This window comes from Pleurodeles waltl, chromosome 8, assembly GCF_031143425.1.
Source record: "Pleurodeles waltl isolate 20211129_DDA chromosome 8, aPleWal1.hap1.20221129, whole genome shotgun sequence".
NCBI classification, from domain to species: Eukaryota; Metazoa; Chordata; class Amphibia; order Caudata; family Salamandridae; genus Pleurodeles; species Pleurodeles waltl.
Window position 1 is genome coordinate 152,382,725 of NC_090447.1, and position 14,675 is coordinate 152,397,399.

General features: G+C 44.1%; 1 protein-coding gene across 19 annotated transcripts in view; it reads right to left on the reverse strand.

Annotated features, from left to right (window-relative positions):
- SYTL2 (synaptotagmin like 2) overlaps positions 1–14,675 on the reverse strand; it is a 389,039-nt gene that overhangs the window by 183,505 nt on the left and 190,859 nt on the right. The gene's annotated exons all lie outside the window — the stretch shown is intronic.

The window sequence follows — 14,675 nt, forward strand, 5'->3', positions numbered from 1 at the left end:
GAGGTCGAACAAAGTGCCAAGCAGCACACTGTTTCATAGTTCAGCTCATATTACCGCAGAAGAACAAAATTCATTTATCATCAGCGTTAAATGTTATCAGTTTTCACCAAAGTGAATCTTTCCCTGCCACAAGAAGACCATAATGGAAAGACAGATAAACTGATTTGGGCAACGTGATCCTCTCCCATCCCACCAGTCAACATTCCTGGGAATTCCCAGCAGTCACAGCAGTCTAATTCCGCTTGCTAATAGCCCTGTCTGATGTCTGGCCATGAACTAAAGCCGAAGGACACAAGTATGAAATCAACTGAAAATCCAGACCCTGCCTTTCCAGGTATGAAATGTATAAAGCCATTTTATTGTAACTGTGTTAGTTTACACTATTTTGAAAGCAGAGAATTGACACCATAGAGGAAGCTGCTGCTTAGGGAGTCGCATTCTGATTAAATTAAAATGTACTCCTTTGGGCATTAAAAGATTACTTGAGAATAGACAGATGATATACATGGTGATGGTGCGACCGGTGCAACAGCACCCACCCAGGCATAAATCTAACAAAGATATATTTTGCCATAAACAACATCAACAGCATTTGTCATGTTATGTAGTGTGTATTTTGAATCTGTGGGGGAGAAGCTTCCTATTCAGTTCCTAAGATCTTCTAAGAGAAATAAGCAAAGATTTAGCGTTTGAAATTAACTTCTTGTTTTGCTCTATCCCTCGTAAGCCTTGGGTCTTTGCAGAACCAGCGTCTGAGATTTAGTTAAAAGTGTGTAGCTTGCCCCTTACTTACTGGTTTACTGTACACTTACACTAAGCAGGAGAAGAGATTTTAAACTAGAATCTCAAGAAACACCCAGATGCCTTCCCATTTTTGTTATCGTTGTGGGGAAGCAAAGAATTTCAGAGACCCTCAAAGACTTCTAGTTTTTGTTTTTCATCAGAACTCAAAAGAACTTTTTTTCCGCATTGAGCATTCGTCAACTATTTTTCATCTAGTGGACTACATCCTCTAGTCCTCGTTTGAGTAACAAAATCATCCTCAGGGCTGCTAAAAAAAAACAGCTAAATCTGTGTGTTATCAGCATATGAGCGATACTGATGACTGAGAAAGGAAAATGGTACTGCTATAGAGAAAAGGAATAATCAGAATGCCAAGTCAAATGGAGAACCACTACAAGTTATGGTTGAGTATCACATGCATGAAAAAAATGTTTAATCGAAAGAACTTGTGCAGGGAAAGCGTTAATGCTTCTTTAGGCTCTCTCTCTGCTTCTTCTAAGATTTAGGTGGAGCCATGTGTTGTTCCTTGCTGCCCGGTAAAACAATTGTAGGCTCTCAAGAGCAGTCAAACATGGATTTTTTTAAATGGCTTAATTACTTTTCAGCAAAAGCGCATCCTCTAAAGATCAGTGTGACCCCTAGACTCTCTGGCAAATCCCCCTCTAGCCTGGTCAGAGTCATACCTTAAACTCTACCTAATTCCAAGAGGCTGGTTTAGCCTGAAACGAAACAATAATTTTTGCATGTATATTTTTAAAAAATTTTGGTTCTCATTCAACAGTATTGTACTAGTGGTGCAAGCATTTACTATGACCTTTATATTCTTCCTGGTGCCGCATTGTGTACGTTTGTGAATGTAGTTCACTGACTTTATTTAATCGTTTTAAGATTGATGGACCCAGAGGATAGGCTGACCATAGGATTGGGTTAGAACAATTGCTATCATGGCCGGGATATATAGGTTACCATTGTGTACCTCCATTTAATTTGCTAAAGATATGTGAGCAATTAGGTGAAGCACACAAATTGTGACTGACAGCATTTTTTTGACGATGGTGCCAGATGAGAAGCAATTGTGTTATGCGTAATGGAAGCTCTAGCAGACGGTTTTTACTGAACATCAGGTCTCAGCACCCTCCACAGAAGTTCTTTGCATTGTCTGAAGTGCTGGATGGTCCAGCCTCTTATTTGTGTTTTTTTCCTCCTCTTCACCAAATATGCTATCATGCTACATCTTCATTTAGGTTTTTAGTCCTACGTCATTTCATCCCTTGTTCATGCTACAATACATGGTTTCTCTACTATTTTTTCTACCTTTCACTACCTTCACCACCTGTGTTTCTCAACCTCTTTTTCCAGGTGCAACGTTCCTTTATCCACATTCTCCTTCACTCATTGATGTTCCTTCCATTTGCTACTGCCTTCTCCAAGCAATTTATTGCTTTCAATGTCACCCTTTGATTAATCCACCTTTAGAAGTCTCTTCACTGGCAGAAGTTTCTTCTAGCTTGCCACTAGCACTTGTGCCTGGAGACACCCCTCCCCAGGTGATAAACCACGCTATATAAATATTTGATTGATTTATTGATTTAACTGTATCTTTATTTCACTTTTATTGCCCTCCCTCTCATGATTTTTTGACTTCCCTTCTCTGGGTGTCGTTGGAACCCAGACTACCCATCCTGTCCATTTCCATAGTAACGTGGTCTGCAACATTTCCCATGCCTTCGCATAATATTGCTGTCCTTCATTACTCTTAGATAGCTTTTTTCAAACAACTGTCTTCCAGGCATACACCCTCCTATCTGTGACCAAATATTGCCTGTGACTCAACTGCGAAGAGTAATAGGTGCCTATAGCTGAAAATAGAAATCATAGAAAGCACCTCTTGGTCAGCAACAAGCCCCAGGAGGAGTATGCAGAGGTAAATATTAAGCAAAATGGACGGGAATCGTAAAGTGATCTGGCGAATAAACGGGTCACCCAGGCAGCGCACATGCTACATGGCTAGGTATCTACTAAACGTACCAACTAGACAAGGTAGAGGCTGTCTCACCACAGCCTTTTCACAGCCAGGCAAAAGAAACTAGCACCGGCAAAGTCAATATGTTTTGCAAATGCAAGATCTATTGGCGGTGTCAATGTTTTTTTAAAGATGTTGCACCGCAGCACAGTCTGCTTTGCAACATGGCTCAAAGTAAATAAAAACAAAGTGTTATGGTGCAGCCAGCATTGACTGCATCATATCGCTTTGTTTTAATTCACTTTAAGCCATGTTGTACAGCAGCCTGCGCTACTGTGCAATATATCTTAAAGGAAACAGGTTTGGGGTAGCAAGCAACAAGAGCGAAGGAGGTGGGCAAGAAGGAATGTAGCTGGAGGAGGGTGGTGGAGTGGGATAAATAGAATGACGGCGGGAGAAGGGCGAGTTAAAAAGACTGAACGACAGGCGGAGAGTGGGGTGGCGGACTGACATCACGGATTGACACTGTGAGGAGCACGCGAATGACCACGTAGAGTTGAAGGAGGGCCGGGGTGAATGAGAGAGACTGCAGTCACATGCACTCTCTAAAAGTACATGCAATTTTTTTTTAACAAATTAAATAAAATAAAAAAGTTCCTGCAGAACCCTATTGCCAGTGGATAGAAACTGGCCACAGGAAGCTGTCCATGCTCCATGGCAGGGATAAAGGATTAAGGACAAGAGAAAGCAAGAGGCGAGGAGGCACTGACCAATAGGGAGCAAGGAAACTATAGTGACATGGGAGCCAACCAATGGTAAGTAAAGGTAAGCAGACTCTAATCCCCTTTTAAGATGTGATTTTCTTTACAAGTGATTTTGCAAGCACAATGCAAACACTGGGCAGGTGAAACCTAAATATGGCTGTGTGTGAAGGTCCAAGAAAGGACATCAGCAGAAAAAATATAACACTATTCAACTTTTGTGTCTGCCTCGGACTCAAATGCAAACATCACATCTACAAAACATTATCCCAACATCCAGAATGTACACCTACGGAAGGTTTTTTTATGTCAAAGTGAAGTATGCATGAGGTTGAAAACTAGGGAGGATTACATTTTAAAACTTCTACTAATCTTATTGAGGCACCTTGCACCCATTGCCAAAAAGGCCTTGATTTCACGGACCAAGTTTTAAATGTGATCTGTCGTGAATTCAGAAGAGATGAAATAATTCTGGTGGGTAATTACAATGCAAAATTACCAATGTTGGGTCCTCACGAGATCACAGCTTCAACCTCATCATGAACCCAAACATATAGCTTGACATAACTGTTCCTCCAAAATGTTCCATGCTCACTAAGAAAGGTAGCTCTTAAAGCCCCACAAATTATGCATGTCTGCCATGATACACTATATTCCTATCAACCATTATTCAAAACAAGTGTACTAAACTAGAGAGCTGGCCTTTTCAGTGCAATTTCAGGGTCCTTTAGGATCATCAAAATCGTATCATCATTGTATGGAGGGAGGAAACAAATCAGACTCCCCATCAGTTTTGCTGTGAGCATAACTCATCATTTAAAAAAATGTTTATTTAACAAAGATTTGTTAGTGCTTTCGCCTAATAAATAATGGAAATGGTAACATAAATATATGCACTGGTTTGAAAGAATGCAAGAAACAGAATAGAAATACAGCAGATCATGTGAGATGATATGAACTGCAGCAGTAGATGGTAAAGCACTACCATGGGTGGAAATGCTAAAAGTATAGCCAATGCTAATTATTTGGGCTGCATCCCAATCCATCCTTATTTTGCACACCATGCCACTTCATTTTGGGCCCAACCTTCATCAGTTTTAACCTGTCTTAGCCTGAACTGCCAAGCCAGGTCCTCTGTTAACTGAAACAGAAGAAACCCAGGAGCCTTATCAGGGCTCATCCGCTAGGTATAGCTTGGTTCCAGTGACAGTGTGCACAAGACACACATCTGGGAATACCTTTCCCACTTAGGGCGGCACACTAAAGTGGAATAGGTGGAAATGCGGACAATGCTCAATAAACTTGTGACAGGAAACCTCCCAGTGGAAGAAGTATGCCTTTGCAAAGTCTGGAACTAAAAGCGATGTAATTAACAGCCAACAAAGGGGTTAGTCTGTGCTTGTAGACTTCTTAGGACACCAATTAGCAGCCCAAAGAAATGTCTTAGGAAAGTCTCCAACTGCCATGGCACACACTACTAGACCTCAACACTTATCGCTATTACTCACAACAAGGCTTAACTTGAAAAAGCTAGAGAAGTAAGTATGGAAACGTCCTGGACTAAATGGTAACCATGGATTAATCACAAGACCATGAGTATAACGTGATTTTTCAGGCACGAGCCTCGGAAAAATGTCTTAAAATAAAAACCTTTCAGAATAGTCATGATCCGAACTCAGGCACCAAAGGCAGTCGTTGTGGGGATCAGTCACTGACATCCGACCTCCGCACTCTCTGCAGGGCTTAAAACCTGACTTCTTTGGAGCTGACCGAGAAAAAACACAAAGTATCCCTTCCGAAGAGCGAACGATACAGGTAGCTAGAAAAGTAACCGTTATCGAAGGCACGGAAAAAAGGGAACCGACGTCAGCACGCCAGCGAGGGCCTCTTATTGCCACAATGACGTCAGGCGGAGCCGCGTGGAGTCGGGCAATTGTGATGTCATCGCCAACGTGCAGAGCTAGAGAGAAGTTTCCGTCGCATGCTACGCATGGGGATAATTAATTAGGTGAGGAATCCACAGGTAGCTGTATCCATCAGAAATGTGCATACAGGGAGCATCGACTTGAGGGCTATTTCTAACACTGGTCAAATAGCCAAGACAGATTGATATTGAACAAGATGGAAATAAAGGTTTTCATATAGTCCAAGTTAGCTATTCTATTGGACAGAAATAATATGAACTAAACTAATGGTACATAGGCAGACTGGTGGAAATAGTTTGGAACAAGATGTTAAGACCAGGTAACACGGTACACACAAGGACATGGATTGTTTCCAGTCAAATCACATCTCTGGACACTGGAGAAATCCTAGGTCTGAACCAATCCACCCAACAGGTTCCTTTCCGTTGGCTTATTTATTTTTTAAGTCACAGTATGAGCTGATAGGCTCTGATTCACAGCACGTATCAACAAGGTGATCACTTTATTCATGAGAAAGCCTACTCTGTGTATGAATGTTTTAATACTAGAAGGATGCGTAAAATAGTATGAAAAGTAAAAGTGACATCATAACTTCTGATGAAGGCCTTATGAGCTGCAAGGACAAGAGCCTGCCTTGCAGCATGGCACTATTCACCTTACGCCATTGAAAATACTGCAACACTTTCTTCACTTTAATAGGGTTGTTAGGGCTTCAAGCATCCCCATGTAATATGCTCAAGTGCTGTATGGCATTAGGACCACAGCACTTTCCCCCAACACTAGATGGCACCAGTGCCATGTTGAGCACAAGAAATGTTACCCCCAAACCTCAACATCACAATCCCCATTCTTATAAGGTAAGGCTAGTCAGAGCAGCTCCCAACTTCCAGTCTTTCCAACCCACTCTCACCTCCTTCACTAAAAGCTCCACATCCATTAGTGCAAACTCACCTTCCTTTCTACTGAATAAATGTGTCCCAACGAGAAGAGAGAAGTCATCACTAAACTCCAAAGTGGTAATATATGCAGCGGTGTCCTCTATGACTATGCCAATTGAATGCAGTCCGACACACAACACCGTAACCAAATGAAAGAAGTATAACACTGGGTGATGACATGCATGAAATGCACAGCCCGCTAATCACACCCAGTGCAATATTAACACCAGAAGCAATGGTACCACCACGATCCTTCAAGGGATAGTGCCAACTACCAATCTTTGCTGAAATGGAAAGCATGGACAGAAACCCGACTGCACAGTAGCAAGGAATGAATCATTGTCAAAGCCAGCCCTTGACCCTTTGCCAGCAACACCTCCAACTCAGGGTTAGTCAGTATGCTCAGAGGATGCAGTTCTCTGCTGGTGTTGTTTATCTGCAGTCCATTCAGAAGCAGTTTTGTTGCTCAAATGAGTAACAAAGCGATCCACATAGTCCATTGCGTCCTCAGCAGAGCAGAACTGAGCTTACCTCTGAACTCAATGTAACGCTGATGATGTAGTGTCATCTTCATATATCTGTGCTTAAATATTGCTAACCTATAACCTGCATAACCACTGCTTATACACGAGTAAGACTTGATTTATTCATTATTCACACATTATTTCTCATATTTTTCGTACTGTTTTACTTTTAGGTTTAGCAGAATGAATCATGTATTTGATTAACTTTAGTTAGCTAATGTGCATTTAAAGTTGACAAGAGTAGGCCTAGGTACCTCATTCCATCTTGAAAAGTTGTGCAACATCGTGAAGGTAACAACGGGAGAAGCAGATGGCATTGTATTGTCTGGCAGGAGGCAACCAACACCAAGTTGAGAGAATAATGGGTTCTGCTTGATTCCAGCTATCTGAGAACCTGAAAACTGTATAATTTGGACAAAATATTATGTTTCACCTGTGTGACACTTGTCAGTTAGATCTCTTGGCCCTGTTCACCTTTGCAGGCGGACGTCTCACTGTGTAATACTCTCGCAATAACCCCAACTGGGTCCACTCAATTCATAATAATAAATCCATAGCTCAGTCCTGGTAGTGTGGCACAGAGCAGTCAGGCTTTACTAGCGGGACATATGTTGGGGTACCAAAATGGATGATAAGTAATTGACATGACTCAAAAGAAATCAGACACTAATTTATAAAAATGGAGCAGATTTTTATATCCATTTATACACCAAAACAATATAATCAGATACATATAACCAGAGTTCTGGATTTTCAAAGGATGAATAAATCAGTGCAGTACACGGCTGTCAAACTTTAACGCTGTGGTCAATGGAGAAATCATCTATTGACAATCAGTCACTAGTATGTCGAATCTAGTGGAAAGCACTGGGGGCTAAGGTGATGCAGATCCTAGGACCAGGAGTCAGCAGACAGTACAATTTTACCTGGCTCTTAGGGCTCAGGTGCAGAGTTGTCCTGGCTGTCCTTGGTGCTAAAAAAAATAGGAGCCACCGTTGCTAAAGAACACACTTGTGACACTGCAGGTCAACTTCAAAGGAACCTACTGGAGGTTGAGCTGATGTGGGTCTTTGACCAAGGTTCACCAGGCAGTACAACTTTACCTGGCTCATACGGTCTATATGGAGAGTGATCCTGGCTGTCCTTGGTGCTGAAGGCGGGAGATGGATTTACCACATAGAAGGTGCTAGAGAAGAACTGATGCAAAAGCTAGACAACTGAGCCACCGAGGTGAGTGGTTGAAGGTGTTGTGGGGATCCCTTGAGGTGCAGCATCGAGCAAAGGTTGTGATGGGCTGGATGGCCACCAACAACCTTGGCAGCGGCAAGCACAGTGTGAGATTACTTTGACATCCTGAAGCCCAGGGGAAATCAGTAGTGGCCTCAAACTTGCTAGAGGTCAGAACTACATTTCCCACAGTGTAACAGACGATTTAATTTTGGGCGATCCCTCGAAGGGCCCGACTGCCAGGGATTCTTTGGTTGCGCAATGGTCTGAGAAAAAAAAAGCCCAAATAAGGCAAGCATTTGTTTTTAAAAATATGATTTTGTGTTCTTCTTATATAAAAGGTTGTTTGAAGTACGAAATATAGCACCTAATTTTTAAAAAGAGGTTGAGAAAAAAAAAACACCGTCTATAAATGTCAATATTTTCTTTTTTTGCTTTTTATTTTTTTTTTAAATGCATACAATTTACGGGGGAAGAAAAACAATGTGAACCCACCAATGGATGAACCTGGAAAGCTATCCATTTCTGAAAACAGCACTAGTCTCTGATTTTATCCATGTGACGTGTCTTTAAACTGGTAAAGAATTCACCGTTCACTATTTTCATTTAATTCACGGAATAGTGATTATAAGTAGGGAAAATACATTTGGCGTCAAAGTATACATCTGCATTTGGTATATGCAGGTGACATACAGATACATTCCCTGGGCTATTTCGGTTGTGAAGATATATTCTGTTTATAGTTTGCATAAAACATGTAATATCAACAGCCCTCAACTGAGATGTGTCTTGAAATGCTTTTTTTCCTTTAGTGCTGATTAAACATCACTTGACGATGAAAATAAATGTAATACATACAAAAGGAAAGCTACGCATATTTGAATTGCACTAAGGAACCTGAGCTCAGGGACAGGAGACTTTAGTATCTCTCAAAATATTGGAATATCCATGATGCTTTGCCAAGGAAATTTACCCAAGTGTCTATTTGGCGACACTGACTTAAGACCGTCACTTTCACCTCCCCAGTCAGAAATGAACTAAGAGCAGTGGGATACTTTTTCAAGGCAGCAGAGCTGTTCTAATTTTGACACATCTCGAAACCTTCGAGGGTGGTGCATAAAACGTTTGTGCTGGTATTCAATTACACAATTGGTTGGTTACCTCTGTTCCTGTACGAGCTACATGTCACCTTGCGGTTGCTACAGAGATCTTTGTTGAGTCTTTAGGCTATGACGCTTCGCGACTCAACTTGTTCCTAAAAGCACCGTTTATAATAATCACTCCGGGACACTCATGTATAGTCAATGGACTTGAGGAAGACCTGCTCGGACCTTTTTGTTAGGTCTGTTCACGTCACCAGCCATACCACTTGGTTTGCACACTGCAAGGGAGATTAACTTCATCCCCCTCCGACAGTGAGCGTCATGGGCGAGCCCATGACCAAACACAGCAATCTTTAGCCTCATAAGCAAAAGACCCACCTTGCAGGACAGGAATTTAAATACTTCCCTGCCAGGGACCTAACAAAGGCCCCTCGCGGCCCCCACGGTGCAGAAAGGCCACCGAACTACAGGGAGGGCACCCTCAGCACAGCACTTGGCCTGAGTGAGTCTGGAGAGGAGCCCCGCCATATTGTGTGTTGGGGAGAGGAGGGCTTCCAGTTTCATTATGCCACTGTTCCCTGCAGGACATGTTTGTGTAGTAGGGTGACCAGGCGTCCCGGTTTTTCTCCAGCTGTTCCAGCAGATTTATGGAAATTTAGCTCATGTGCCGGTTTTTAGAGACAGTCGTCCAAAAACAGTAAGAGGTGCCTTTTTAGCCTTTCCGAAGCAGGGATAGTTAGGAGCTGTTATAAGAAAGCAATTAAATTAAAAAGCATAATACTGCCTTTAAAAATTGCATTTTAATGAAGTTCTTAGTGGCTCTGCTGTAATTCTATACTGATGAGCGCTATCATTTTGTGTGCTCTGTTGAAATAAGAGTGTAGTCCCTTTTCTTTTTTATGAAATGTCCCAGTTTTTGACTTTCAAATTCTGGCCCCCCTTGTGTGGGGACATGTGTGTGCGTGCTGAGGATGCAGCCTCCAAATCCTCAGGTTGCCCTGTCCCACCAGGAGTGGCAGTTTCTTCCACCCACAGGAGACTGAAAAACACAGTTGCCTCACTGACTAGCACAAGCATTTGCAATGCGTCTCACATTTGCTTCGAGTTAGAGCTATTAACACTGTAAATTCCTAACTGGACTTTTCTCGCCACTTAAATTGAAAGTGATAAGTAAAACAGTTAACTTAAGCGGGAAGATTTAAAACACCATGGCCGCCATGAGCGTGAAGGAGAGACACAAAAAGAAAAAGAAGTTCGCTCACAGACAAACGTATCGGCAATAGTGCAATTGTCCGTGTAATAGGGGCAGTCTGCAATGGGGTAACAAAACCGGCCCAAAAACGGACAAATATTAAGCATTTACCAATGATAACAAAGGATTTTTGAAAGGCAAGCCCACAAACAAGTTAAAGTGATGGGCCTGGGGGTGTGTGTGTGTTTGGGGGGGGGGTTTAAGAGCCCACAATTCTTACAACAGGTCAAAGCGCTTGTGCGCTCGACCTAAAAAAGCACCAATGACTCTAATCGCCATTAGTGTGACCCAGCATTCCATCCTTCTTTGGTTGAAAAATACAGGTACAAAAAAACGGGGAAAGTAAGACGTCGCTTACAGCATTTAGAAATAGCAGAAATGGTTTGAGACTGGAAAGTAGCAAAAGGTGTTTCACATTTTCTATTCTGCAAGCAAAAATGTTCAGTACCTGGCACTATATAGCGGTTTGCTGAAAATACTTCTTAATGTGTCCATATCACAGCAAAGGAAACACTGTCTGGTGTGAGTTTACAAGCACTGGTGACAAAATATGGACATCGATGCCAAATTAAAAGTAAGGATCCTAGCAGCCTGGTGACACCACCACTTCACCAGACCCAATGCAGTCACTCACCTTGTGCTGTAAAAACAAGGGACCAAGAAGACCCTGTGCAATGCTTATGTTGCAGAGCACACATGCTTGCATGTGACAGGTGAACTATAGCAGGGCACATCACACTGTATTTGGTGTCTCAGCTGTTTACTGAATTTGATAAACATGATGCAGAATGTAGTTCAAGGAGCTGATACAAATTAACAATGCAATCACACATGCAGAAACAACAAACCTGCACCATTCAGTGGCAACACTGCAAAACCAAGGGTGAGCCAGAGCCGGCCAAAGCCTGGCCAGTGGAGTGCAAGTGCAGGATTGGGAGTGTGGGGAACTGCAGCACATCTGCCAGTGCTCGGGACTGCACGGTGGCATTGCAGGGCAGCTGGCAATGCTTGGGCTGCTGGATAGCTCGAGGTGCTCGTCCGTAGGACAGCTAGTGGTGTGCGGCGTCCAAGGCAGGGCTGCAGGACTACTGGCGGTTCAGGGTTAGTCTTCAGGACAGCTGGCTGTGCGCAAGGTGGGGCATGCAGCTCAGCAGCCGGAGTTAGGAGCTGCAGGGTGGCACTGCAGGACAGCCAGAAGTGCTCGGGACTGCAGAATGACAGAGTGACTTCTCTCCCTTACCGACAAACCATCAACAGCCAAGAGCAACTTCCACAACGGAATGAGAGCAGTCACCGACTGGATAAAAACAGCTGCCTCAAGCTCAACTCGGACAAGAGAGAGATCATCATCCTGGGTCCCACTCCCTCCACCTGGGAAGACTCCTGGTGGCCAGCTGCCATTGGAAGCGCCTCCCCCCCCACATACCAACCACACACGGAACCTGGGCATCATCCTGGACTCCACGCTGTCCATGACCGATCAAGTCAACCAGTCTCATCATCCTGCATCTACATACACTGCCTCCTCTGGAAGGTCTTCAAGTGGATCCCCACTGAGGCAAGAAGAATGGTTACCCACATATTTAGCAGCACACTCAACTACGGCACTGCTCTCTACGCAGAATCACAAAAAAGCTCCAAGCCAGAGAATTCAGAACGCAGAAGCCAGACTCGCCCTCGACATCCCCCGCCACAGCCACATCACCGCCTGCTGGCTCCCCATCAGCATCACATTGAAGCTCCTGACACACGCTTACAAGGCCCTGCACAACATCTGACCGGCATACCTCAACCATCGCCTTTCTTTCTACACCCCCGCCAGACAACTCTGATCTTCTCAACTTGCCCTCACCCCATCCCTAGAGTCAGGAAGAGCACAGTGGGAGTCAGATCCTTCTACCTTGTCGCGCAGACCTGGAGCACACTACCTATTCAGCTCAGGCAGGCCCCCTTCCTCACTGAATCAGTTAAAAAAGGACCTCAATACCTGGCTCTTCGTCTGACCGGCATCCTTACGACAGCGCCTTGAGACCACATGGGTGACAATCTGCGCTATACAAATCACAGATTGATTGATTGCTTAAATTTCAGCAGGTTAATGGGGAGATACAAAAATAAGGTCATTAATTTTGTTAACACCTCTGGCTCTGCATGTGCAACGAATCAAAGATATTTTCAATGTCTGTGTAGCAACCTGATGTGAAAGGCAGATAGACTACCTTGCTCGAGGTCTAATTTATCCTGGATTACCCTAAGAGGAAAAACCTTGTTAAACAGGCACCCCTTCAGTCATAAAGCAATGAAAGCTTTGAAGAGTCCTCCTTCTCACCGACCCGCCGCAATCTTACTTGAACCGAGAGCCACCCTCTTTACTTGAGCAAGACATATTACATAAAATGATCTCTTTGCCAAGGTTTCTATACATCATTGAAAACACCCTGTTAAAAATGGGGTTTCTTGTTGGCTAGGGTATGCAGCTAAACCATGCAGAACCCACCACTCTAGTCAGGGCGAGGGAATTACACACCCAAGATGACCCATGCTCACCCCTTTGGTAGCTTGGCACAAGCAGTCAGGCTTATCCCAGAGGTCATGTGTAAAGCACTTGCACAACATGTGACAATAAATACACCACAAAGGAAACACAACAAGTTATACAAAAATAAACTGTATTGCATAAAAAATAATTTGACCAAACACGACATGTAACAGTAATACCCTGCCACGCAAGCAGTTGTCAGAACATCACACAGGTTACTAGTACTCTGTGACAATAAGCAGTAGTCAGGTAAACATATAGGTTACTGGTATTCTGCAACACAAGCAGTAGTCAGATTGTCATTACCACCACAAATGCACATCAGAATAAACATACTAAGACTTCATCATGACTGGCAAGATATTATTTGGAAAGTACATAGAAACATTCCCCCAATTGGCGAGTCATCATCACCCAAAACAAATCCACATGGCATGAAAATAGTTTGATAGGGCATATGTCAGAGTCTGGTTCCTCATGTATTGCAATCACAGCAACACATCCATGTAGTCTAAAACATCTCTGTATGGCCTACATCAAAAACCCACCCTCCCTATTCAGGTAATGTGGATCCCGAGTGAAAACGACAAGTAGTATCACCTTAGACCAGGGAGGGGTAGTGTAAGTAATGAGGGACGAGAATACACTGGGGAACTGTGACAGTCACAGAAACTCCCCCAGGAATCCCTTCTACATGGAAGCCCCAGAGCGTCAGTCCTTTCTTGACAAGGAGACCCATAATCACAGGCCCCACATGCCGGGCACAGCAGCTCCGGTGCTGTTGCTATGGGGAATGTGGTAGTGTGGCTCCAAAACACAAGGTGACTCCAAAATATGAAAACGCACAAAAAAAAAAAAAAAAAAAAAAAGTACAATGCGTCTCCCAGGGTCCTCATCCGGGGGCTTCCTCTGCTAGTGGTGGAACCGAACGGTGCTCACTCCTTGAAGTAGGTCCTCTGGGGGAGGGGGCACCAGTGTACAGAAGCATGGGAAACTCTTGCCGCTGACTCCCAAAACCTAGCTGCCCACGATCGCCAGTGCAGTGGTAGGGACTCAGCAGTTTCAATCAGGTTGGGTGCTCCCCTTCTGATCGTGAATTGCGACAAGACAGTACTGTTGAAGAGGTGAAGCACCTTTGCGCTGCGGCTTCGAGAATCCCTGGCGATCACTTCCACTTGGCGCGGCAACTACTTCCGGGTGCTGGCCCGCAAGACAGAACGCAGCTCTCCTGACTGAGGAGGGGGATATGACAGCGGGCCCAACGCTCTGCTAACGCCAGCAGGGCTTCCCGCATTGCTGAGCAACCTGCCTTAAGGGGCCGGGGCTTCCTCTGAGGAGTCGGTGCCTCTCTCGTCCGGCGAGAGGGGTGCTGAGGGATTCGGCAGGTGTGTCACACACGTGCCGTACAAAGAGTGTGAAGGGCTCAACCTGCACTGATCAGCCCAAAGAATGTAGCACTGGCCACAACATAAGGTGCTCACCAAGCACCAGTGTCAAAGAGGCAAGGAGCAGTGAACAGCGCTTCTCCTGCGCTGGACTCCTTGGAGAACACTTGTGGGGTGGTGAGGGACACAAGAGGAGGCTGGTAGGCAGACAGCAGCTCAATAATGCCAGTGCAATAGCGGTAGTCTCTCATGCAGCCCATTAGTAGGCAGGCAGC